This window comes from Crocodylus siamensis, chromosome 4, assembly GCF_052110815.1.
Source record: "Crocodylus siamensis isolate JL-2025a chromosome 4, ASM5211081v1, whole genome shotgun sequence".
Classification (NCBI taxonomy): domain Eukaryota; kingdom Metazoa; phylum Chordata; order Crocodylia; family Crocodylidae; genus Crocodylus; species Crocodylus siamensis.
This window is the reverse complement of record NC_143398.1, coordinates 67,254,495-67,282,265: the sequence shown is the minus strand read 5'-3', so window position 1 is coordinate 67,282,265 and position 27,771 is coordinate 67,254,495. Positions and strand designations below refer to the sequence as shown.

General features: G+C 44.8%; 1 protein-coding gene across 2 annotated transcripts in view; it reads right to left on the bottom strand.

Annotated features, from left to right (window-relative positions):
• Positions 1–26,795, bottom strand: part of RAP1B (RAP1B, member of RAS oncogene family) — a 66,369-nt gene extending 39,574 nt beyond the window's left edge. The window contains exon 1 of one of the 2 annotated variants that reach the window (XM_090042497.1): positions 26,636–26,795. The gene's annotated coding sequence lies outside the window, so the exon portion shown is untranslated. The remainder of the gene's footprint in view (positions 1–26,635) is intronic. The other variant, XM_090042498.1, reaches the window with a different exon arrangement.
• Between the last annotated feature and the right edge of the window lie 976 nt (positions 26,796–27,771).

Below are 27,771 nucleotides of genomic sequence, written 5' to 3'. Positions count from 1 at the left end.
GGTCCAGCCCCCTGCACCAAGCAGGAAAAACAACTGGGGGTCAAGTGACCCCAGCAAGGTGACTGTCTAGTCTCCTCTTGAAGATTTCCAGGGTAGGCGATTGTAACAGTTAAATCAGGGGTGGGCAATTATTTTGGGTGGAGGGCCACTTACTGAGTTTTGGCAAGCCATGAAGGGCCACATGACAGGCAGCCAGAGGCAGGTAACTATTAATTTTCTAAATTTTTTAGGGGCCCCGCAGGCCAGCTAGAACAGCCTGGCAGGCCACATGTTTGCCCACCCCCGAGTTAAATAGTTTGCAAGCATCCTGAGGCCGGCCTTCCTTTTACCCTGCCTACTGTCATGTCAGCCCATTGACAAAAGTATGCTATTTTTCAGGGAATGGCTGCTAAGAGGCACTGGAATATCATAATACCACATCTGAAATAATCTAAATAAGCTCATCAAATAAAGGACCGCTACCCTAATACTCTCTGCCGTACATGCATTAGGGGTATTTGTTGCACTGATGTCTCTTTGCTCTGCGTTCTTTTTCCATCCTCCCCTGAAACTTCATACTAGAGTCAACTACAAGACATTATCATCATTTCAGATGGTAAAACATTCACTTATCACATAGGTATGCATGTTTTCATCCAAAATTTCAAACTGAACCCTGGACGCACAGAAGGCAAAAGAAGAAATATAGTAACAGACAAAACAGAGGAATAGCTTTTAACTCCAGGATACATTTACCTGAATTAATGCTCAAGATTTCCATACGTGAACTTTTACAGTCAGAGAGTATAATCCAAAACAACATCCCTAAAGAACACACTGTAATTACTCAAAAGAAGTCGACCCCCCGCAACCAGCCCAGAGAAAAAGCCCCTCAATCCTACCTTCATATACAAAGAAACCTCAATAAATACAGTCCATTTTTGAATTGCTGCTAAAAGCAGCATGTGTTCAGTAAAAAAAACCAACTATGAAGCTGATTAAATGCAGCCAACACTAAGCATGACAAAATACATGGCCCATATTGCAGAAACATGCCAACTGGCAACCATCAGATTAAGAAACATGGATATCTTAGTGCTCACTGAGCACAGTCCCCTTCAGCACCGACTCTTTTAGAGTCATGGTGAATACTAATTTTTGACTTCCTCTTTACTCCCACAGCTGAGCTGGACCTTTGCTTCCCATTTCCAATGATTCCCATTTCTTCACCAGCCTTAAATGTCTAGCGAACATCACCAAATGAGGCCCCAAATAGTTCACCTAGAATCCCCCCTTTCTCAGCCTGTCACATAGAACTGGTGTGGCCCACCCTCCATGAGGTAGAACTGGACCAGGTTGCCTTGCACCTCATTTGCATATCAGCTTCTGGAGGATCCCAAGACTTGTGACAAGAACACCCAGTTCATCATGAGTGACAGCTAATTACCACATAGATCCTTTGTGTGCACGGGGGCAGGGTGGTATCTGGAGTACACACATACTGAACAGCACTGAGCTATGCAGTCACCATGGCTTGAAATGTTGTTGAGTCTGCTGGGACCCAGACCAATTAACTATATGGTATACCATAAGCCTTTTGGCTTTAGACTAATATTATGCATAGCTTATGTTATATACAAGTAAATGCCAAAATACTCCTAGAAACTGTATTTCATGCTAGAACTTGCAACAGTTTTTATAAAGCTAAAATGCATTGACTCTGGATCAACTAAATCTATGGGTACCACATGCAAATGACTGTAACTGTTTATTTCAAGGCTTTTCTTCTCCCCACCCCAACATTTGTTCCTCATTTCTAAGCACTGAAAGAGCAGGGTCTGATAGGGAGGAGGAGAAGGAGCTACAGACAGAAGCAGTTGGCAAAGGGGCTACATGACCCCCAGGTTTATTTTTCCCTGCTATAGTAGTGGAACGGGGGGCAAAACTAAGACAAACCTCTAAATAATTAAATTATCTATATAGAAAATTTAGACATTTTCCAGGGATTAAATTTAATCTTAAAAATCAGATGCAGCTTGTATTTGAGTAAATATGATACTTCATTTCCAGTCTGTCTTACATTAGAAATGAGCAATTAAACACTAAATTATACTTGCAGTGCATTATCTCCACTTTTTAAAACTGTTTGCAACAATTTTATTCAACAAATTAAGAAGAAAACAACTTTTCCTTGGGGTAATTAATGAGTTTTACAGTGCTAAAGTTTGCATGTTAACTACTTTTAGAGGTGCACTGATACATTGGTCCCCTATCAGATCAGCACTAACACAGGGAAATTTGACAGTATCAGCAATTGGCTTTTGGGGGGTTGATGTGGCTGATAAGTACCCCATGCATGTGCCAATAAATACACCAGCCTGCAGAGGCACCCCGGGGCACATGCCCCCCATACCCTCCTGGGGCACACGCAGTGGCAGGAGCTATTCCCCTCCACCCCCCAAATGAGCTGCTCACAGCTCCGTCCTGCACTCCACCCCAGCTGTGTCCAGCCCCAGCTCATCCCTCACCTCAGGGGCATCAATCTGCAAGCTCCCCCCCACCCCCACACACACCCCTTCCCTCCCCTCACAACAGACTTACTGGTCTCCAAGCCACTGGGCTGCTTACTGGAACTGGATCGGTATTGACCGATATGGCTCGTTAAAAATCAGCCATCAGTATCTGCCCAAAAAATCTCTATCGGTGCACCCCTAACTACTTTATAAGATAGCAGTAACAAGAGATGCAGACAGCAATATTTAAGTGAATACAACATGTATTCTCTATGAAAGCCCACACGTTTTGTCATCTTTTCAAGTCAAATGCTATGATAAAATACTATTTCTGTAGGAATTACTATACTAGACCAGACCAAAAACTTCAGCAACAAAATTCTTTCGGGGCTAGTACTTCAGAGTGGAATGATCCAGAACCATAAAGCTCCTGAAGAAGGAAGGTGAGGTCACTGAAATTAGTATTAAAAAAATCCCAGTTTTTATCTGAAAACTGACTGAATGCTTAGTCATTAAATTAGTTGGCATAAAAGCACTTTAAGAGCTGCAATAAATAAGTGAAATGTGTATCAAGTATTACCTGTGTGTGCATATACACCTCATATTTCATTAAAATGCGAACAACAGGCAATCATGCTATCTATGTAGGTGGCCAACAGCCTGGACACTCCCAACAGCATTTTTAGCTGCAGACAGAAACCAAAACAAGCTGCTAGTTAATTCTGTTCTTCTGCAACACACTGCCATGTGGGAGATCATTTACGCATCTAAAAAAAAATTCTAACACCTTTACCAAGCAACAGTTGGGAGCGTAGGGAGATGAAAACAGGCAAACAGGACTGACTAGATGCTCAATAAAAACCAATATAGAAGGTATTCCTCCAGGCTGGTAAAGTTGTAATAAGCATCATTAGTAATTCTAGTACATTTTACATGGAAGTGAACCATTTCAGGCAGATGTGGGTTTTGGAATTACAGAACAGAAAATCCTTCCAACCTTCCTCTGAGACATTTGGTGTCCTCCCTGTACTAAACTATTTCAATTGCAGATCCTACTAACTAGCAGAACCCATTTACATGTTATTACAACACTCCTCACTTTGATCTGCCCATTAAGCAGTTCTCTAGAATAGAGATGCAATACTTCAGTGCATCACTATGATATGCAGGCTCAAGCCTAATGACATTCAGCTATTTTACTAATCACTTTTTGCAGAAACATTCAAGTGATACAATTATCCAATAGTTCTTTTTGTTTTGGGGATATGCCACTAGAATGAGGCTGCAAATTCAGTGGGAATGTAACAAGGTAAAAAACAGGGTAGAGTCTGAAGGAACTGGGAGAGTTAAAAGCAGTGGACTTACAGGATGTTGGAAGAATCAGAGACATTTGCTCGTCATAGACAAAGATTTAAAGCAACAGTTTTTGCACCTGGAAGCCTGCAATAGAGGTGCACTGATAAAAGAAAAATTAATATTACTGGCAATTGGCTTTTTTTGGCCAGTGTAGCTGATAATGTCACCGATAAATGTTGCATGTATGTGTGCAGCCACAACTTGCATGTGGCCAAGAATGCAGCCTGGCAGCTTGAAGATCAGTGTCCAGCCAATAAGTCTGTGGCAAAAGGGGGGGGGGGCAGATCAAGGCCTCCACAGTGAAGGAAGGAGTGGGGCAGGGGCAGGCACTACCCAGCCAGGGTGGTGAATGAGACTCCATGGGCTGCTCATCCAGAAGGTGTAGGGGGTGGGGAGGGGAGGCGTCTCCCCAATGCTGCACGCCCCCCCCCCCCAGGGAGGCCTGTGCCCCCCCAGATTTGTAAGCAGGTCAAAGGCAGGCTGCCCATTACAGGCTCAGGGCCAGGGGCTGTGCTGACCACTTTCCAGCAGAGACTGCGCTCAGGGTGGGCAGTGGGGACAGCAGCACTGCTGGGAGGGGTGGCTATGGAGAAAGCTATTCACTGCCCTAGCTGTGTAGTGCCTGTCCCTGCCCCCCACCTCCCACCACTCCCTGTGGGGGCTTTAATCTGCTCCCCCCCCACCCCTTCCCTCTTGCCCCACCCCCAACTTACCAGCCAGATGCTTCTCTCCAAGCTGCCAGACTGCATTTCTGTATATTGGTTATCAAATCAGTATTGGCCAATATAGCTGGTTAATAATCAGCTATCAGTACTGCTCAAGAAAATCTTTACCAGTTCACCTCACGTCAGCAATGCTGCAAGCTACAAGCATTCAAAATATTTTTTTTATATTGAAATGCAGAAGTCCACTTTGCCCTCTAAAGTAGGGTGTTTAACATTAGCCCATATTCAAATTTATATTTTATTTCACTGCATACTGTTGTGGCATGGTGGCAAGTTGCATACCTGCCTGCCTTTAGGACAAATTTAAAACTCCCTTTTCAAGGCTCATTATAGCCAAAAAGTCTAGGTAAACCTCATCTAATCTCCACCAATTTGTAATTGAACTAAGCCCACTTCAGACAATTTGGGCAGAAAACTCTGACCCCCATCTCTTTCCTCAGCTCAGTAAGGAAGCAATAAGCAACACGTATGAGATCCCACTGTCCTTTCCCTTGGAGAGCTGCTTTATCATCATGCTCAACCAGTTCTCTTCCAGCTACACAAGAGGAACCTCAGATCAGCATACCTACACCAGTGTAAAGCAGGGGCCCTAAGAGCAGCCCTGCATAATTTTTTTGAATTTAGGAGCACCCTTTGTAGATGCACAGGCAACTTCCCCCCCCCCAACATTTAACTTAATGCATGAAGCCCTGGGGGCAACCCCAGCCCACTGGAAAGTGCGAAGGCAAGGGCTGCGTATACTGTGTCCTGTCTACAGTGGTGGCATTGCCAGTCTCCTTCTGCAGCCCAGCAGGAGCAGTATCAAGGGACCCCTTCTGTCAGGCTGGGGTGCAGTCTGAGTCCCCACCTCCTGCCATAGCTACCACAGCTGCTTTCTGGTCTGGCCCTACATAGCCGCTCATTTAAACATAGTATAGGAGGGCACTTCTACCTGCTGGCCAGGATGGGCACCATGGTTGAGGAATCACTGGTGCAGAGAACTTTAAACCAGTGTTCCTTAACCCATGGGTCGCAACCAAAAGGTGGGTTGCAAGAATATATAAAAGGGGTCGCAAACAAACTTTAAAAGTGGATAAACAAGCTTTAAAAATGAATTTTCCATTAAAGGAGAGAAACATGGGAAACTGTGGCTTTTCTCTTGCAGGCTGGCAGAGTTACAGCCTGCAAGGGGCTGCTTTGGGGCTCCCCATGCCCCACACATTGGGGGACTGGGGGTAGGGGGCCATCGAATCAGGAGGAAGGGGCACTGGGTTGGGACTGGCCAATGTTTACAAATGGGTCCTGGTACAAAAAAAGTTCAGAACCACTGCTTTAAACCACCTAACTCAGGTACCAGACAACAACCCAGCCACAGCACCATGTAGCCACTTCTTGGGAAGCAGTGTAAATTAACCCATGATGAGACAGATTCATGCTTCCATAGCTAGCCTGCTTTCCAGTACTTGAGCAAGGTCAAGTACCTCTGCACAGTACTGCAGTCTGCAGGGTAGCTTACTTTGCATTCTACTCTCACTTGGGCTTAAACAACTACTAACAGCTTAATGCTTCTGTCCCAAAGTTACTTAGCTTCTTCTGTAGTTCTGTAACAACCAAAAAATATGGCAACCTTCTCCAAGTAAAACTTCTAGGCAAAGAAAATTTTCCCCCTCAACATGCAAGTGTTAAGAAGGGTTTAAAATCCTGGCCTGGCAGGCAGGAGAAGTATGAGGGTCTCCAAAACAGTTTTCCCCCTACCAGTCCCCCAGAAAGAGTACAAGACACTTTCTTTTCTAAATAATATGTAGAAATATGGAGGGAAGAGGGAAGAAAAAAGAAACCAGAAATCAGAAACAATAAGTTACACCTTCACTAGCAAGAAATGCCAATATACCACTTATTTTTCAGTATGGAATTGACTGCACTGAAAGTGCTACTCTCTCTCTCTCTCACACATTTCAACTACTGTCCAAGCCTATTTTCATGCTATAAAGATGGTTGAAGTCAAAGTAAGAGAAGGAACAAAGAATGCGGAGATGCTGACTGCTCTCCTACCAAGCCTTATATTTAGGCGGATCAAGAAACAGAAGTCTAAGCCATAACATTATCATATTAGTACTTAATAAAACCCAGGGTTTTTCTAAATATACTTTAACAAACTCTTTTCCTGAACCATGCCAGCAAGATGGAGTGAAAAAAAGGATCTTTCCAGGGTCTGGTAAATGTGAAAGCAGTTCCAAGGCTGGCAAACCTCAATGCTCCCCAATAATAAGCATAATCTAGGAATCAAAGAATACCAACACAGATGAGAAGCCAAATTCTGTTAAAATATTAAAAACGGTATGCACAAGTGAACAGAAATTCCTTCAGTTTCAATTTATTTTCTTATTCGGGAATGGGAAGCCTACCCCAACAAATGTCACCTGAGAGAGATCATAGACAAGACATGAAGAACTAAATAAGTAATCACCTAGATTTACGTTCAAGGTTGAAGGATTGAACGCCATATGTGGTCACCACCTGATGAACAGTCTACTGGGACTATGCCTAGACTGATTATTCAGGCAAAGAACCAAACAAATTCCCCCCTTCCAGAAGCATTAGCAACACTTACCTGAGGCCTACTCCTAGAGTAAACAAGTTTTGGGGTTGGTTTTGTTTTTTGTTCATTTATTTGGGGGGGGGGGGAAATCAGGTGCTTTACATCCAATATAACTTCATCATAACTATCAGAATTCAGAGCAATACAGATTACTATGAAAACTGATTTGTCATTAATGCCATCTCTGTGGACAAGGCCTCAATTACATCTTTCCAAAACCAGGGACAACAGGTATTATTAAATAGTCTACTATGTGGTAGAAATTGCTTGAGACTGGGATTTATCTGGGATTAAGACAATGCTTTGGCCAGGCTTAACTGCTGAGAGCAGGGGAAGTGGAGAGTTGACTTTTATCAAGACATGAAGGAGACCGGTCTTTTACAAAAAAAGAAAAAAGGGGAGGAGGCATATATGATCAGGGCCTAGGCCTTACAGAGAGAAAGTAAATCTTTGGCTGGAGGAAATGATAGAGAACAGGTCAAAGGAAGCACATGGGGCTGGAAAGATTAAAATGGTATTGGAAGAGAAATCGAGAGCGGTAGAAAAAGTTTCCTGAAGGATATCAAGAGAAACTGACCCAAGTTTAAAAAATATATTCCAGAGTAGGGAACCTGAGGCAACAAAGTATACTCAGGTTGTCATTTTTGCCTAGATCTCAGTATTACTTGCATTAATAGAAAAAGAGCAAGGCTGCAGGCAGAAATTCCTGAAAAGCTGGACATCAACCAGAAGGCTCCTACCTTCAACAACCAGTTCTGGTATAGCAGGGGTGGGAAAATGCAGTCTGGACAGGCCAGATGCAGCCCGCCAGGCGACTCTATCTGGCCCATGGGGCCCCTAAACAATGTAGAGAATTAATATTTATCTGCCCCCAGCCACCAATCATGCGGCCCTCTAAGGCTCGCTAAAACTCAGTAAGCAGCCCTCTGCCCAAAATAACTGCCCACCCCTGTGGTATAGGAAGCTACTCAGCCAGCAAAAAAAACAAAACAAAAAAAAACAAGAAGATTATTATAGAAGCAAGATTATTGTTATGCTAAATATGACCAAACCTTAGGTTCACAAAAGCACTTCACCATCTAAATTCCACTTTAGCCTAAGAATGTGATCCACAAAACTTGTGCTTTAGTATTAATTGCTGTTACTACACCTAACTTTTTATATGATTCAGACAAAGAAGATGCCCACCTTTCATATAAAAAGTTAGGCAAGGTAACACCTAGAGTTATTTGACCACCACTTCGTTGTTGATTTGGACCACAGCTCCCTTAAAAAGACGCTAGATCAAGGGTGAAGTCCTGGCCCCTATGTGAACTTTGAATTATAAACGAGAATTCCTCTTAAAACACTTACAATATTTTAATTAGACTGACTTACTATACAGAGAGAGGCAGAGAGCTGCTGGGAAGGGATGGCCTCCACCTCTCTCCACTGAGGAGGAGGCTCTTTCTCAGCCAAACCAGCTGTCCTGCTCCACCGGGCTTTAAACTAAGCCTGCCGAGGAACTGGCGGTGGAACAGGGAGAGAAGGACTACCGCCACTGTTGGACCGCTGAGCAACCCTTGCAAAGCCAGCAGGCCAAGGCGCTTAAGGGAACCCACTACTGCCCTGGAATAATTTGTGGGCAAGGCAAGGACCACCAAGGGGACACTTGCCTGCCTGTACACAAATGGTAGGAGCTTGAGAAATAAACAGGAAGAACTTGTCCTCCTGCTTAACACAAATAATTACAATGTCTTAGGGATAACGGAGACCCAGTGGGACTCCACCCATGACTGGACCACGGGTATAAACAGCTATACCCTGTACAGGAGAGATCGAGTAGACAAAAGGGGTGGGGGCGTAGCTCTCTATGTCAAAGAGAGCTACACGTCCTTGCAAGCTGATATGGGCAACCAGAGTGGATGGCTGGAAGACCCTCTGGGTTAAAATCTGTGGGGAACATGGCACAGGGGACACGACGGTGGGAGTCTACTACAAACCTCCCACCCAAAGTCAAAAGCTTGACCACGAGTTCACCAGGGAATTGGCTGAGGCCGCATGCTTCAGCTCCATGGTTGTCATGGGAGACTTCAGCTACCCAGACATCTCATGGGAAAAGCGCTCAGCTAAATCCGAGTGGTCACAAAGCTTCCTCTCATGAGTGGATGACCTCCATCTGACACAAGAGGTCTACGGGCCAACGAGAAGTAAAGCACTGCTCGACCTGGTACTGGCAACCAGGGATGACCTAATCAGCAACCCTCCTGGCTCTCCAAGGGCCTAGTGGACCTCCTACGGCTACAAAGGATGGAGAACGGGATCCACCTCCAAGGAGGAATATTCTGCACTGGTCTGGACTGGTCTGGACCCGCAAACCACGAAAGCCAAGGCTGCAACAGAACTCCAACTAGCTAGCTACAAGTATCAAGGACAATAGAGTCCTTGTTTAGATATGTGGGGAGCCAGAGAAAAAGCAAGGGCAACACTGGACCCCTGCTAAACCAGATGTGACAACTGACAACCAACGCCCAGGAAAAAGCCAACCTATTAAATGGGTACTTTGCATTGGTTTTTCATGAGTCCCACAGGACGCCCCTGCCCACTAAGGTATAGGGAGGCCTGGGTGAGGGAGATTCCCTGCCCTCCATCAATGCTGACTTCATGAAGGAACACCTTGAGAGGCTAGACACTTTCAAGTCAGCTGGCCCCAGGGTACTCAAGGAGCTGGCAAGCATCATAGCTCAGGCCCTGGCACAGACCTTCGAGAACTTCTGATGTTCTGGTGAAGTGCCTCTCAAGCAAATCCCAGTACGTCATTCTCCCATTGTACTCGGCCTTGGTGAGGCCACAGCTGGAGTACTGCGTCCAGTTTTGGGCTCCTCAATTCAAAAAGGATGTGGAAAAGCTTGAGAGTCCAGAGGAGAGCCATGTGCATGATCACAGGTCAGGAAAACAAACCTTACAACGATAGGCTGAGAGCTATGGGACTCTTTAGCCTGGAAAAGTGCAGGCTCAGGGGTGATCTATCAGGGGTGTTCACCAGGATCTGGGGAAACGATTGTTCACCAGAGTGCCTCATGGGATGACAAGGTAGAACAGCTATAAACTTCTGCAAAACTGTTTCAGGCTGGACATAAGGAAGAATTTCTTCATTATCTGAGCCTCCAAGGTCTGGAATAGCCTGCCATCAGAGGTGGCTCAAGCACCTACACTGAATGCCTTCAAGAGAAATTTGGATGATTATCTTGCTGGGATCCTATGACCCCAGCTGACTCCCTGTCCCTGGGGCAGGGGGTTGGACTCTATGATCTTCCGAAGTCCCTTCCAGCCCTAATGTCTATTAAATCTATGAGACATACAGAAAACTGTAGGAACAGACAGAAAACAAAATTTGTTGACATTTTCAAAAACTTCTTTATCTATGGCACCAAGTACAAGCATCTTGGAAATGAGGCTCTCTTTTCTAAATACAAAGCTGCTAAAACAAAATTGAAGCTGCAAGACTGTGCATCTTAACCAAGAAAGGGAAAGAGTGCAGCTTTTACAACAGTTAAGCAGGCCAGGCTGCAACTATTTTGACAAGAGCCAAATTTACTTCTACATCTATAACACACAAAGTTATCAAAACAGGTACAAATTAAATCATTGCTTATGTTGGCTGAATACCAAACAACTTCCTTCAAATCAATCTTATGAAAATACAAAAAGCATTTACACAAACCAGCCCGCTCAATGCCATCTTCAAATTGTAAAGAGTTAATGTCTCAGACTAAGCGTTTACCATAAGCAGGGATCCTGGTATTCCCTGATAAAAGCAGCAAATTCTCCAATAACCACCCCCCCCAATATCCATGATTAAAATGAAAGCCCCCTGAGCCCCCTCCCCCCCGAGCCCCTCAGTCCTGCTGGTGCACCTGGCCCCCCTACCCACAGCTCCTACTCTCCCAACCCTGCTGGACTGGGTTGCCAGCTGCCAGGGCAATGAAGCCAGGGACCCAGGTCCAGAGCCCCCTGCCTATGGCAGGAGACAGCAGCTGGTGCAGTAAATCTGAGCCCAGTTCCCCCTCTCCCGCCCCAACCCGCTGTCTGCCTGCTGGGGGCTTAGCCAGTGAGGGGTGGCTCCCCGCTGTACTGCACACTCCCAGGGTGCAGAGGGACCCGTGTTTCCCAAATCTGTGTACACAGCAAGGGCCATGCACTGCCTACTGCAGGCTCCCACTCTGCTGTCTTCCCCCAGGGACTCCACAGCCCAGCGTGTGCAACCCAGCATAGCACGGCCGCACAGCAAAGCTGCTTGCCACTGCGAACTCCACACTGCCCTGGCAACACATGTCCCCTGCTCTCATGGCTGTATCCTGCAAGGCAATGCAGGAAAGCTGCTTGCCACCGTGAGCTCCACGCTGCCCTGGCAACATGCCCTCTGTGCACAACGCTGCACTGCTGCTCCCACTGCAGCCACAAGCGCAGGGGACACAGTGTTCCCTGGGCAGTGCAAAACTCACAGGGGTAAGTAACTTTCCTGCATGGCCATGCTGTGCCCTGCAGCATAGGGTCTTGCACACTGAGCTATTGGAGGCCTGAAGGGAAGGCAGCAGGGCAGGAGCCTGAGTCTGAATTGGGCAGCCTGCGCCCGTGACCCACTCACAGTTCTGCATCCCGTGCCCTGAGAGTGCATGCAGCAGTGAGGAACTGGCCCCACCTCCCCACAGACAAGCCACCCACATCCCCATCCTGCTGCCCCCCAGGGCCCTGGAGCCATGCATTGCAGCCGGCCCCAAGCCCCAGTCACTGCCCAGCTGGGCAGCTGCTCCAGCCCCAGGCCATGGAGGCCCCCACCTTACTTGCTGGCACTGCCCTCCAAGCTACCTGGCAGCCACATGCTTATAGCTGCACAGGGCACCCCTTGCCTGATCACCCTCCTCTCACTCTCTCCCAGCCCTTTGCAGGCTGGAACTCTGCCAACCTGCAGAGAGCTTGTTGCAAATTTCAAAATCCTTGGGTTTCTCCAATAAAATAAGAAACCAGTGTTTACCTTGGGTAAAAGGTTAAATCTGCGGTTTTCTCCGTTTTTCCATGATAAATGGAAAACCCAGATCCCTGATCATAAGTTAGGATGGAGAATGTTATCAAGTGATATGATCACAGCAAAAAAGAGCTTCAGACATTCATTGCCAAACATTACACTTCAGAAGAAATATTTTATTCAACAAATAAAAGCTAAACTAAGATAGTAATTGGCTTCAAATAGGGAAAACACTTCCTAATGCAAGACAGTATATCAAGTGCAATGCTGAATGCAATTAGGCTTTAAGTCCATTTGTTTTCTAACTCTGAAATGAAGGTGTATCGATGCTCTGTAGTTAAGTCTGCAAAGTACTAAAGTTCACAAACCCTCCAAAAACAAAATGAACACAGAGATGAATTCAATTCAAAGTTTAACATCATGTTGAAAGTTTGGTGTCACTGTGAAAACTTAAAACATTCCAAATTCAGACTTAATAAATGCACAGTGCTATTGAGATTTTGAAAATATTAAGCAAACTCAACAAAAAAATACTATTATCCATTTTGTTTAATTTAATCCTAGTCTAACGATTATCCTGCTCCATCACATTTTTGTAAATCCCCTTCCCCCCCATCCATCCTCTGCCAATTAGTCTTTCCTTCCTCTATGCACATTCACCAGCTTGACCAACAGTCAACTTTTTGCTGAGGTGAAGTCAGAAGATCCCTACACATGAAGAGCATAAACAACTGGAGAAATTAGGAAAGTGCTTGGCATGTGGAAAAGAAATTTGCAGGTAGTAACTGGAAGGCAAAAAAACAGCATTTTTAAAAAAATACTGAACACCAAACCATATATTTTTAAGAGCTGTATATTTGTTATATTTCAAGTATCTGTGCCAATCACCATGGTTATTTGAATACATTAGCTACAAGTCAAACATTCAACTGTCCAGTGAATTGTGAAAATTAATGTTGCATGATTTGTATTTTGCCATCAGGAAGAGACCAAGAACTGCTGTCCTTTCATGAAGTTTATCTCTCTGGAGGTACAACATATGCAGCGGCTTACTCCTGTATTAACAGAAATACAGGCCACCACTAGTGTGCTTCATGAGTAACTGGGCCTTTGAATTACTTCCTTGGATTGGGGAATGCTATACTTTAAAAGCAAAAATAGGTGTTCATATGCACTGTGTTTCTAATTTCTGCATAACTAATTTCACTTGCAGGTTGGGAAACATGAACGTTTCAGACAGAGTCATGGTATTTTCTTAACGCTTGCTGATTGTGGTTCAGTTTTGCTTGAGATATTATTGATTGCCTGCTGAGCCACTAAGCCTTTGTGTTTGGTTCCCTTGATGTGAATGGCCTTTATTGACATTAGACAACGCATAGTTCACAAACTATGATGCTATTATCCTGTTGTGACTGTAGTTCTTTGTTACCCGCACTTGTTTATGTCATGCAATCAACAGGCGTTGCATACATCATTAGCAAGTGCTCCTAACTGGTGGTCTGGCGTGAAGAATCATCACTAACTGTACTGCCTTTAATGCCAGCAATATTTTTTCTCACTTATTTTCATTTTGACACTTTTCTGTGCCCCATTATGTACCAAGTAGACTTCACAGCTGTTTATATGGACCTGGTGTTACTAAGGCTCTTGAAGGAACTGGTACAGGTCCTCTGCATAAACATACAGCTATTCCAAGCACCACCTGGGGGATTTTTCTAACAACCCAAAGGGTTGCTGGATCTCATCTCCTCATGGTTTATAGTCACCAACTTGGAAAAGACATGTTCATAATCAACTGTGGTTTTGAGGAAGTACCAATATATATATTCAATTTCCAGTAATTTACAACAGTTCAGGCAAGTAGTAAAATACCTAGTCACTGAGCCACCTTTTGAAGTTTTGCATGCTTTGCCTCCTTTTTCAGTTAAAGGATATGCTATCCACAAGCACGGAACTTATCACAGCAGACTGATGTTATATGCTTACTAGAACAAAAGAATCCATTCTTTTCAATAACTGCTACTGCTTCTGGAGAATTAGCTACACAATAGTCCAGATATGAATATCTTCTACAAAGATTCCTAAAATTCTTAATGTGATCAGGGCAGACCAACTGCTAAATAAGGCAGTCATTGATTAAAGACCACTAGTGATAACGATTATTCATATAAAGTTACCTATAGTACTTGGAATGCATCATGTTTTCACTCTTCAGAGAGAGGTAGTTAGCCATGTTAGTCTGAAGTCAAACAAAAGGCAAGGTAGATTTGCACCTTACAGACCAACTAAATGAAGTAAGCTGCTTCTTATGAAAACATAGGCATCTCTGATTTGGCTGGATCAGGGGTGGCAATTATTTGGACCCGAGGACCACACATCCTGTTCTGGTGAGCTGTTGTGGGCCAAGTCATCCTCACCCCTCCCTATGCAACAACTCACCAATACCACTACGTGGGATGGGACCTGAGATAGGGTGTTCAGGAATGGGATGGGCAGATACAGGTTCCAAGGGCAGGGCCATGCAGAGCAGATCTCAGCTCTGCTCCACCTGATCCCCATGCTGTTGCTGCTTCACAATCCAAGCTCAAGCCCCAGATGCAGATCCCCACCCACCCCACAGCTTCTCAGAACTGTCAGGGGCTGGGATCTTGGGGAGGTGACAGCATGGGGTCAGGGCAGAGCTTGAAACCACTGCCAGACCTCATTGGGGGGCACGGCACCTTACAAGGGGGACAGGAGGGCTGTGAGCCCCATGGAGGTGGCTTGGGAGGCAAAGGAGGGAAGGCAGGGGACAGCTGCATTTCACCACCAAGCCTGATAAGTGGGGGCAACTTCGCTTCCATTCACCCTTCCCTCACCAGTCCTTCCCCCACCTCCCCCGGCCTGGGGCATGCAGCCCACAGACAGAGGAGAGAGAGGGTGGACCTGGTAGTATCTCCACGCCCCGCCACACACTTGGAAGCAGTGGCCAGGACCAGGCCAGGGTTGGGGAGGCAGGTGGTTCTGGGGATACCCGTCCTGCCCCAGCCCACAGCTCACTCCAGTATGCCCGCACAGTGGCAGTAGCCATCAGCCCCACCAGTTCAGCATGGGGTAAAGCAGCACGAAGCAGTGCAGGGGCAGTGGCAACCCCACTGAGGGTGCTGGGGCCAGAGCCAAGGCCAGTCTCTACGGAGATTGCAGGCAGGGAGCAGCATGCAGGGCAGGGGCTGCTCTCATTAGGGCTCCTGCTGCTGCCACTGCCCCCACACTACTCTATTCCGCCCCATTCCAAGCCAGCAGGTCTGGGGGATGCCACTGCCACATAGGTATCCCAGAGTAAGCTGTGGACTGGCACAGGACTGGGGTGCCACACTGCCACCCATCTCTCCTGGCCCCAATTGCTGCTTCCGCACCCCCTCACCTGGTTGCACGTGGTCTTCAGAGAGACTGGCTCCCAGTCCCAGACGCAGCTCCCTATCCAGCTATGCATGGTCTCCATGGAGATCATGCCCTGGCCCCAGACAGCACCCTCACTGGGGCTCCTGCTGCTGCCACTGCCCCCACACTGTGCCACTCTGCCTTATGGTGAGCCAGCAGGGCTGGGGACTGCCACCACCATGTGGGCAACCCGGGGCAAGCTGCAGGTTGACATGGGACAGGGTGCCCCAGTGCCGCCCAGCAGGGCCAAGGGACCTGCTGAGGGCTGGGCAAAAAATAAATAAAACAAACAATAACAATCTCTCTCTGCAGGCCACAACTGGCCCATGAGTATTTTGTCCCCCTGAGTTAGACTATAGGATGCACTGACATTTATCAGTGACACTAATCGGCTACACCAGCAAAAAAAAAGTGACCACCAATAATGTCAATTTTCCTTTTATCGGTGCCAATCCAATATGGATCAATATACCAGTGCATATTTACTGGTTTTAGTGAATCTGCATAAGGGCTTTGCATCAGATCAACTAGACTGACTTTAAAAATCAGCTTTGTAAAGCCAGTGCAAAATTTGTGTCACCAAGACCTGACTTCTGGTCCCTTCCATCTTTTAGGCAAATTTGTTCTTATTGTGTTACATGTCTCTCCAATAAAGCCACTGTTACAAGTACATTAATGTTAGATTAAACTGGCACTCTGGATTACTGTACAGTAACTTTTCTGGCAGCTCCACCTAGTTATACAGATTTAACAAGAACCCCTAACTTTTGTTGGAAAGAACTAAGTTGGGGGTCGACAATGTTTTGCTACTGTAGGGGGCTGCTTAAACAAAGCTTACCTCAGAGCACTGAGCGCTTCCGACCTGGTCCATACTGCTGGAGCTGGAGCCAACCCTACTGCTTCTCTTGACTTGAAGAGGAAAGTCCCCAGCTTTGGGGGCCAGAGAAAAAGCCTCTGTAGGCCACAAGGTGCCAACCCCCACTATAAGCAGTTCAGAGTATTCCTTTGTATATGCAATATTTGATAGCTATCCCCACTATGACCATAAACATAGCAAGGGAACACCTCTCACTGCTATCATTAGTTAAAGCTGTCTTCTTAAATTATGACATTCAGTTATGTCATGTAAAACTATTTTGGCAAAGGTCATACAGCTACTCTGGGACTTCTGTTTATGCTCTGCTCTAACACTTACCAGAAGAGTTACTGTTTTGAGAGAGAGAAAACATAAATAAGTAAATAAATAAAATCTTGTATTGGACCAAACTGCAGCTGGGAGAGATGGCAAACAAGCCATTAGGCAAAGTGCCCTTCCTCAGGTCTGAGCTGAGGAAGGAAACCTAGCGGACAAGCTTTCAGGGATGAGCTCTCCCAACTATACACTCTGGTCCAATAACAGATAACAGCCTTAAAAAACAACAACAACAACAACCACCCTTGTTTCAGTATGAAGCAATTATCTATCCCAGCTATAAGCTTCGGCGAATCAACAGTCCTCTACATTTGTTATGGTGTTCTCATTCTGACAAAACTGTCCTCTGTTCTAGTGAGTAATATTACTTCAGTCTGTTTTGTAGGGAAGTCTGCCATCGCTCTATTTCTGGGGGGAGAGGTGGAGCTTTTTTTGTTTGTTTGTTTTTTAATTACCAGACCAGTCAGACCCTCATTATAAAAGAACACACCCTCAAATGTTGGCCTACAAGACTTATAATACAACTAGTTCTGAAATAAAGGCTTACAAAGATATCAAACTGATGTAGACAAGTTTTACAAAATTACAGGTCATCTTAAAAATGAGCTTGTGTACTTTTGCCTCCTTGAAAAAGAGCTCTAGAAACTGTTTATAGAAAGGTCTGTTTTCCCCCCAATCACCTTGGAAAAGTTCTGTAATACAAACTCATCTTCCCTGGTTTTACTATGATACATTGAAGGTCTCCATTTTTATTTTAGCACTTGCACTTACCCTAAAGTGGCAATGTCTTCCATTTTAAAGTCATCCTTTCTTCATAATATTTAGAAACATAGTTGACAGAACTGTAAAGCTAGTTTTAAGAAGTCCCCCTCCCCCTTCTGGTTCTTCAAAACTATTGAAATGAAATTAAAAATCATCGTAACTTTTCTTTTCAAGTAGCTAGGATCAAAATTTCTAATGTAAAAAGAGAATTAGAAAGATCAGGACTTTTATACATGAGAGAAGTTGAAGGGTACCAACACTTTTTTTTCTTTCCTTTAAAAACTGCAATATGCAATCTGCTGCCATTTCCCGGTTGACTTCTTAAATATACAAGCATAACTCAGGCTGTTTTCTTTTATTTAAAAAAAAAAAATTAAAGAACCAAAAAAAGAAAACAAAACCCAGTAACTTCAAAGCTCAGCTGAATTGGAAAACATCTGGTATTAGTAGAAACACCGACAATTAAGGTGGCCTAACACTTTCCAGTATGAGACCCTGTTTTCAGTTTTTCAGAGGTTTACCAAACTTCATCTGCTCATACTGGCATCTTCCAAGAAGGATCTCTGCCTCAAGCTGAATTTTTCAGTTCAGCTTTTTCCTCAAGAATGTTTACAGGGTTTAAAACAAAAGCTCTTAAAAAAAGGGTTAAATTTTCCTTGAAACCATTTCAATGAGTTGTTGAGATCAGGTCCCTAAATTTACCAGAAAGACTACTTTGGAGTAGAGCAGTGGTTCTCAATCTCTTTGGACTCAAAACACCCCTCAGAACCTGCTCATTCTTAGCTTCCACTTGTTTTTTGACTATGGAAAAAATAGTAGAACAATTTTTCTGTTGCAAAGTACTAAGGAAGACCACAACAGGTCAGTATACTTTTAACACTATGGATTCTTATTTGAAATCTCTGGGTTTACCTTGTGAACCATGTTTGCACAATTTAACCCTATGTTAACCCTGTGTGGTACCCAGTGGCATTTCTGAAAACTTCTTAAGGCACCTCAGGGTGCAAGAGCACCCTGTTTGAGAATTGCTGGTGTATAGGATGTGCCTTTGATGTGAAAGTCCATACAACTAGGCCATGTTTATGGGGGGAATCTCAGTTTACATTTCTTCAGGGATGTGTTTGAAGCTGGCATCATTCACATAAGTTGCCACCTGCACAAACAATACTTAATTCCCACATTGTTCTTACATACCGAGCAAACACTGTGTCCTTACCAGAATAGCTAAGCACATTTATACTAAAGCAGGAAAAGCTGAGGAAGCAGGGAGCTTTACCTGAATTTGCTCCTCCAAGCAACCAAGAGGACTGTAGAGCCACATGGGACACTGCCTCTTTCTGCTTTCTGTATCTCTTGCTGACATCCAGGCAGCATCAAGGAGGGGGAAAAAAAAGGCTGCCTGGCTTGCCCAAAAGTAGTGACGAGAAGAGAATGAGTAAGAATATGCAAGAAAGAGCAAAACTCATTAACCATAACACTCATTCCCCTTCTGAACCTAGAACTGAACTCAGGATTAAGTCTCAAAATTCAATCCATCACTAGCTGCTGACAACACCCATGCATGTTTCTTCACCCCCTCTAGTGGCTCATCTACATAAAGAATAGCAACCCACTACTGCTACCAGCTATCCTATTATGTTTAAGTGATAGAAGACTGCTGTGGATCTGAAGATTCCCACTCTTATGGTCCGTATCAGGATAAATGTGTATTTACACTATAAAATTTGATCATTCAGTTTGTCTTCCCTTTTTTTCTAAACAAAAAGCAAAGCATGGTAAAAACTACACCTAAATACCCTTCAAAATCAAGCACTCAAAAGTTAGATGTCATGAGAGTTGTTGGGGTTTTATTTGTTTTTTTTTTTTTATAGTACAGACGCCAGTCTCATTCAGTGGACCATTTTAAGGAATGGTGTTGCTGGCCTTAAGCTCCCTATCTTGCTTACTGCTGCAGAAGCCAAAAGGTCTGTAAAAAAACACAAGTATAGAGATAGAGAGTAAGGATAGTCTTGTGGTTAAGGAAAATGAATGCCATGATGCAGAATTAGACTCTATCCCTAGCTATTCCAAGTTGTTAAGCAATGCTGGGTTGATCACTTCAACTGATCTTTTCACATATAGACATTTAATGTTCTTCATTATCTGTCTACCTAACAGAGAATACAAGGCGTAATTCCTAAAAAGTATTGAGAATTCAAATGCAACTGAAGTAAATAGAAGCTGTATTTAGAACATAGTAAAAGTTATAAAAACGCTAAACACTGAAGTCTGGATCTAGGCATTAAACCTGGTGAATTCTTTACTTGTCCTCAGCACTTCACCTCTCAGATAAAGATAAACTCAACAGTGAAAATGGAGTACAGTAAATTAGTTTACAAAGAACTCAGATCCTATAATGATACGCACTCTCAGAAAAGTCCAATAAGAAGTTAAGACAGAACTCAATAAATAAAGCATACAGCTATTCAGTAAATCAAGAGGAAAATAAGTGAATAGCTACTTATTCAGTATAAAGGAAGACACCCCACAAGGAAAAAAAAAAAGTTTGTTTCCATGCAGCTAAGATAACACAAAACATATACAGCCTTCACTAACAACCTGGATGAAGGGGTAAAAAACCCACTGGCCAAGTTCCTGGATGACACTAAGACATGCAGTTGTGAGGACACACCTGCAGACAGGCTGCAGATACAAGCAGACCTAGACAGGCTGGTTGGCATGTTGGGCAGAACGGAACCAGATGAGGTTCAACATACAGAAATGCAAAGTGCTGCATCTGGGAAGGAAGAACCCCCAGAACAGCTACAGGCTAGGCATTGCTAACCTGACCAGCACTACAAATGAAAGGGATCTGGGGGTAACAATAGACCCCAGCATGAATATGAGCCGGCAATGCGACACAGTAGCCACTAGGGCCAATAAACTCTGGCGTGCATCAACCGATGCATCTCCAGTAAATCCAAAGAAGTGATTCTCCCGCTTTACTCAACATTGGTGCAGTTGCAGCTGGAGTACTACGTCCAGTTCTGGGCACCGCACTTCAACAAGGATGTGCTAAAGCTCGAGAGGGACTAGAGTAGGGTCATCCATGTGATCAGAGACTTTCATGACAAGCCATACGAGGAGAGCCTGATTCTTCAGCCTAAAGAAAATAAGGCTGAGATGGGACCTGACTGCATCTTACCATTATATCGGAGGCGTATATCAGGAGCTTGGTGAACAACTGTTCACCAGGGTACCCTGGGGGAAAACTAGAAACAACGGCCACAAACTCCTGGAAGATAGTTTCAGGCTGAACATTAGGAAAAACTTCTTCACAACTAGGGTGTCCAAACTATGGAACAAGCTCCCCCACAGATGATGCAATCATTTACCCTACAGGTTTTCAAGAGAAGACTGGATGGTCACCTGACCCCAGTTTGTTTTTCCTGCTCATGCAGGGGGCTGGACCCAATGATCCTTCAGGGTCCCTTCCAGCCCTATAATTCTACGATAAGTCCAAAGGTTTGAATAATTAAGGGCAACCTTAATTACGGCATTTCCTAACTTTTGAGAGTTTGACTGCAATTTAATAACCACATTCTTAAAAGAACACTGTTAAACTGGCAATAACTCAACTACACCTCAAAACCAGAATTCATCCCATCAGACCCCAGCTGATTTCCTACCCTTTAGGCATGGGGCTGGACCTGATGATCTTGCAAGTTCCTTCCAGCCCTAATGTGTGTTGTAGCTGTGATGGTCCAGAGAAACCTATGAAATCCCACTTACCAAAACAAGAAGCCGTTCTGAGAAAATGAAGAAATTCACAGCTAAAAAAAGCTTAGAACAGGGTTGCTGCCTACCTCTTTCAAACTGTCCAAGTCATATGAACTCCTTCACATTTTTACAAGGTCACGTGGATTGAGCAAAGGGTATCTGCAGAGATATAGTATTAAGACACATGCACATCTAATGCTTGCGTAACTACTCAGCTAAGCTTGGTCACACATGCAAGAGCAGTTCAATTTCTCAACTGCAATGTTACAAGCTTAGCAAATAAATCCAATATGAAGTGTACTTTAAGTGTGGAGAATGAGATTCAGAAAGTCATAACCTGAAGACAGGAATAAGTTTCACTTAAGTGCACTTCAATGGTAGCTGGAATGTGGAATGGAAACTTTCTACTTCTGGTCATTTAAACTTTACTTATTTTCAGAATAGTTCAAACATTTATGATCACGACTCCTCTGAATTATTTTTGCTTAAACGTCTCTCAATAAAGTTAACTTTTAATTACAGGCAAAACAGAAATTTCAAGCCGTGAGTTTAAAGAGAGAGAAAAACTGTGTTGAATTTTGCACAGGGATAAAATGGATACCACCAAACATATTAGCTGTTTCTAAACTTCCCACTACAACTGCCTAACTAACCCAAGTTTACACACAGTACACTGGAATTCAGCTTCATCTTAAAAGTTAACTTTCCATCCCACTTTTTTAGAGCAGAAATATAGATGGGTTGTGGCCTGATCCAATGTCTGATGAACATAAAACTTAGTTTTCAAAGCTTGGGTTCTCCCTACCTCCATACATTTGTCCATTAAATATTTTGAAAAAAAAAAAGCAAGTTTAACAAGACCCTTGTGAATGCTCCTAAAACAGGAAATCTAGAATACCTTCAAGATTCTCAAAAAGTCTACTAGCAAAACAAGAAAAAGGCCTGAATTATGGTTATACAGATTTCTAATACACATGTGAATATACACCATGAAGCAAAAAAAATACAAGCCCAATTTAAAAAAATATTTCAGAGTTATCTATAACACTATTCTTTTGATCCAAAAAAAGAAAAAAAAAATGTTGCTTCTTGCATATTCCCCAGACCATCACAGCTACAACACAACTCCAAACCTATCACAGCTTATGTGAAAAAGGAAGTTTCAGTGTAGTTCTAAGATTATTTAGACACATCAATTCAGTTTTGAAGTTACTAGTAAAACACCACTGTCACAGAACCTTCTTTGTTTAGAAGAACTGGACAAGGGGCCCAGGAACCTCACAGTACATGTAAGAACATGTAAAAGGCATGAAATCCAGGCTCCCAGCCACAATTCCTAGGAAAGAAAACCCTAAATCCAATAGAAGTGTTAGGCCAGGGGTTGCCAACCCCCAGGCCATGAAGGGTTAGCTACTGGTCCGCAGAAGGGTTGGCTGCCATGGACCAGAAGTGACCAGCATACCAAGGACCAGAAAACTACAGACTGGAAGTGATGAGCATCCTGCAGACCGGCAGCCAACCCTTTTTTATACGGAAGGGTATACTGAGTATAAAAAAGGGTTGGCTGTCTGTCCGCAGTATGCCAGTCACTACTGGTCTAGAGTTCGCCAGTCCTCAGCATAAAAAGGTTGGGAACCCCTGAGCTAGGCTATCCTAATCTGTTCTCTGGTCTTTCTCCCTATGTACCTGCTCAGCTGGGCAGTTTTTTCTCCCTGCCTACATATTAGAAGTCACTTCAACTAGAGTCAACTCCAATACAGATGTTTAGTTATGGATCCAAAATTAAGATTGAGGGATACTGCAGAATGCGGTTCCCCTCCCCACTCAATCCAAAGAGTAACCTGCTGAGGGTGTAGCTGGTGAGTAAGAAGAATTAGAGAGTCAAAGTAGAAGGCAAGACTAGTAAACAAAAACAGCTTTTGAATAACAGAGATGAGCTACAAATTAATTTTGTGTCCCATAAAAGGGCTCCCAACCCAACCCATCCGCAGCACGAGCAGCTCAGTAAAAAACTGATTTAATTTCATCTTGGAAAAGGGCCTTTTACTATAATATATTCAATAGGGATGTTGATCTTCGCTAGATAGCTTCAACCATGAAGCTCTTGCCAAGTGCTGGTCTAACACATGGCAATAAACTGGTATAGCTACAAGAGAATAGCCATTCCACTGTAATGATACCAGCCAGTTTCCATATAAGCACAAGGAGAAAACAAAAAAAAGAAAAGACTCAAAAGGCTCTTTAAGAACATAAACACTGGATGTTTCAGTCAGTGCTCTTTAAATGGTATTAGTAACTGGCACAGAAAAGGCTGAACAACTTTCTCCTTGGAACAGCATTTAAGGTATTTCACCTAACTTAAAGAAAGAGAGAAATAGGTAGAAAAACTCTAGAGAGTCTTTGAGGCCCTGACTCAGGCACACCTGACCAGAGGAGTCACATGCACTTGAAAGTTATTTCAGATAACACTTCAACATTGTAGAACAGAAAGAAAATTGTGTAAAATCTCTCCGCCTTTGGCTCTGGTGCATCTGGCTGGACAGTATCTGCCCTAACTCAACAGGAACTCAGAGATCACAAAGCACATTGGTCCCAACGCCAAATGCATGCAATAGCTATGCAACTGTACACCAAATGTACCTAATGCTATCATAATAAAGGAACTACTAAATCTATTCTAAGTTAAAAAGGACAGGTAAATTTCCACTGAGATATGTGACAGTCTGAGGAATTTTAGTTTTTGCAAGAAGCAAACTGGGGGTTTTCAACAGAGTATCCTTTAGATCCACAATGTCATGACAGGAGAGAGATTTTATTTAGATTCCTAGTCAACCTTATGAACTGCTAGATGTTAACTAAGCTAAGTACACTCCAGCACATTCTTCTTCCTTCTCAATCCTCTGAAAAGGTTCTACTTTCCTTCTCTCTCAGATTCATACCTGTGCAGCTACTGCTCTAGAATGACCCTATTTCTTTTTGGTTGAGCTTCTCTTACCACATAAAGCTCACACAGCATGAAACAAGAGATTGGTGAGGCTCACACCTACATTAGTCTTGATGGACTGTCTGACAGTGGAGTTCTAAAAAGACAGCACAGTTCAATCCAACATACTCTGTCGTCCCATACTGACCTGTCATCTGAACCAAACACTATATAAAACCAGGGCACATAAAAGGAAATAACTTTCTTCTCTTTTATTCCTTCAGTTTGTATATTTGCAAGTCAGTTTCACAGTTTCTTTTACAGAGGCCTTTTTAACACAGGGGAGGGAGGGAGACTGACTGACTAACTATGTAAAATAGTGGGGGACCAGGAAAACCGCTAAGCAAACTCCAGGTTTATTCTTGAAGACAGAAATTAACTTTTTCCAACTTAACAATAGCAAACAGATAGCATAGTTCTAGCCTGTAAGTAACAGGATAAAAATTATTGCTGAGTTAGTCTTTACTAGGAGTAGGGTATGGAGGGAAGGGCTGATCCAGTAGTCCTAAGCATGATCAATTTTGTTGCAAGAGGTATTATGCAAGAAAGGCCTGAATACTTAAGTTCAAGACTCATGGCTATCCTGTAACTTTCAGAAATCTCCTAGCACCGTTAGAAGACATGTCCCTACAATAGGCAGGAACCTAGAGAAGGTGAACTGCTTTAACCAAACACAGCCAATATCACTGCCAAAGCTTTTGCTATCTAACAGTTACAACAGAAGCCAGAGTACATTTTACAGATCAGTTAGCAATCTCAGTTCTAGCCAGAAGGAAGAAAACATTTTATACTGTAGATTCTTCCCAGTGAAAGGAGAAATAAGGAACTAGAATCCTGAACAAAGCAGATAAAAGCACTTAAAAGCACCCTGAATTAACTTCTTCCACAGGTTCCATTTAACAAAGGCATAAGTCAGACATGAACCCGTTGCACAATTAAGGAAACCATTACTATGAGTTTACCAAAGGGTAGAAAAACCCCTTTGAAGCCTCAAAGTATGACCTGGTATAACAAGGAACTGTGTCAGCCTTGTATCTAAGTATTTGTTGTACAGCAGATGCATCAAGTAGGTTAGCCACACTTAATTAGGGCATCTCTCAGTTACAGGACATTTGTTATAACTGAAAAATGAGTTTCCGATATCCTTTTTTGGAATAGAAATATTTAGGTGAACCCACATTATAAAAAAAGCTTGGGAAAGCACCCCCTCCACTAGCTCACTGCCAAAACATTTGGAAGTGGAGCTGATGTGTGTTGGAACTGAAACCAGACCTTTAACGCAGCAAAGTTCCTCTAGAAAAGACTAATGTTCTGTACAATCACATTTTGGACTAGATTAGTGATTGTCATCCTTTTTTGGACCAGGACCCATTTGCAAACATCAATGGCCAGTCTCAACTGAGTGCCTTCCACCCCCAGTGTGCCGAGCAGGAGGTGGCTGTGTAGGCCCTGGGGGGCCCAAGCAGCCTCTTGCAGGCAGGAGCTCTGCCAGCCAGTAAGGGAAAACCCACAGATTCCCACACTTTTCTCCTTTAAAGCAGCATCTGTTTTTTAAAGTTTATTTGTGACCCTTTCATATATTCTGCTGACCCACTTTTGGGTTGTGACCTACCGGCTGAGAAAGGCTAGACTAGATGATGACCTCTGCACGTCCGTTCCAGCCCAACTTATGATTGTCTATGGTTTACCTAAGCAAACTTAGTAGAGACAACCCAACCCAGATTGTTAGCGCTGCTTGAACCAGACAATATCTGTGATAAATGCCTAAGCATTTTCCTTTGGAACCGGACATTATTTCTTTAAAGGGACAGCTTGCAGGAAAGGGCGATACACAGCAGATCGGTAGAGGTTTCATGGCCCGCCACCTCTTTGGGCTGGCCCAGAGCCTAACGCCCTAAACACAGCCCGGACATATTCCGCTGGGGCGCGGCGGGGGCTCCGGAGCCGGGGTCTGTTCAGGCCGCGGCGACTCTCCAACGTGTTGCCCCCGAGCTCCTAGCTGCTAAGGCGACTGGGGGGAGGGGGAACAGAGGGACCCTCCACAGGGAGCCGCTCGGCGCGGCTCCGCACACAATAGCGCATGGGGGAGCGGAGACCCCGCGGCAAGTTGGGCAGGACCCCGCGGCCGGGAAGGCGCTGCGGACCCCTCCCCGCGGCGGGGCGCCCGGCCTAAGCGGGGCCGTGGGCTGCCGGGGCGCCGCAGACCGACCCCGCCCCGCCGCCTCGCAACTTTCCGCTTCCGCTACAACTTGGGCGGCGGCGGCGGCGGCGCCGGGCCGGGGCCGGGGCTGCCTCCGCCATGTTCCCGCACTTGCCCCGCTACCATCGCGGCCCCCTCGTCCCCGGCCCCGCTCCCCGCCTACCGGCCGGCGCCACCCCCGCCGCCGCTGCTGCCCGTGTGGCCTCCGGCCGGACGCGCCGCTCCCGCGCGCACCCGCTGCCGCTGCTGGGCGAGGCTCCGGGCCGCCGCCGTGACGCCACACGCCCAGCCTCGCTCTGGCGTCCCGGCTCGGCCTGGGGGCGGGGCAGGAAGCGAGCGGGGGGCGGGGGTGACCTCTTCCCCCCCCCCCCCCCCGGCTCGCAGTGCGCAGGCGCAGGCTGTCGCGGCGCCGTCCCTTCGGCGGGGTGGCGGTGTTATGGCCACCTGGCTCCAGGCGCGGGAGAGCGCCCCCTTTTACCCGCTGTTTGTCAAGGTTGCAGACAGCGGGCCCGGCCCTCACCCCGTGGTTGCAAGTGCTCCCGTGTCCTCAGCCCCACTAGCAGAGGCCTGGCCTCGCCTGGGTGGAAAGGCCTCATTCTACATACCCACCATTGGTCTGTACCTGGGTCACCTCTGCTAGCCACGGATCTGAGCCGCTTCCATGACTCAAAAACCTGTGAAATGTGTGTAAGAAACAGAAGTGCGAGGCCCCTGATTCTCAAACACCTCAGATGCTCGCCCACATAGCAGCAGAAACCACAAAACGCTATTACTCTTCCCTTGCATTATTAAGCCTCCTGACAACTAGAGTTAGCCTCCACTGAAATGCAGCAGGAGATCCGTTAATGTGGAAAGAATGGCAACGTGTTTTGGCTCTTCTCCCTGCTCCACATACATTCATTTTCTATTGAAAAAGGAGCCCTGGTGACTTTTGGAAAAAAAATTATTCTATTATTTAATAGAAAATGCCTTTTTTTTTCCAAAAGTCACCAGGGCTCCTTTTCTCCCCAGATCAGAGTGGGTTAGAAGGGTAAATGTTAAAAATAAAGAAGTCAGCTCTTCTGGGAAAAGCTTGGTAGCGAGCAAACAGTTAATACACCATGGCAGATAACACTTATTCAGAGGAAGTCCACCACAGTGAGAAACTGACAGGAAGTTGCAATGGTGCTGCTGGCAGAGGGAGTGGGTGTAGAGGAAGCACTCACTTTTTGTTTGTAGCGCAAGAGATAGTAGAAGCGGGGGGGGCGGGGAAGATTACATTTCCCTCCAAATGCATGGTAGTGGGGCATTACTTGCTGT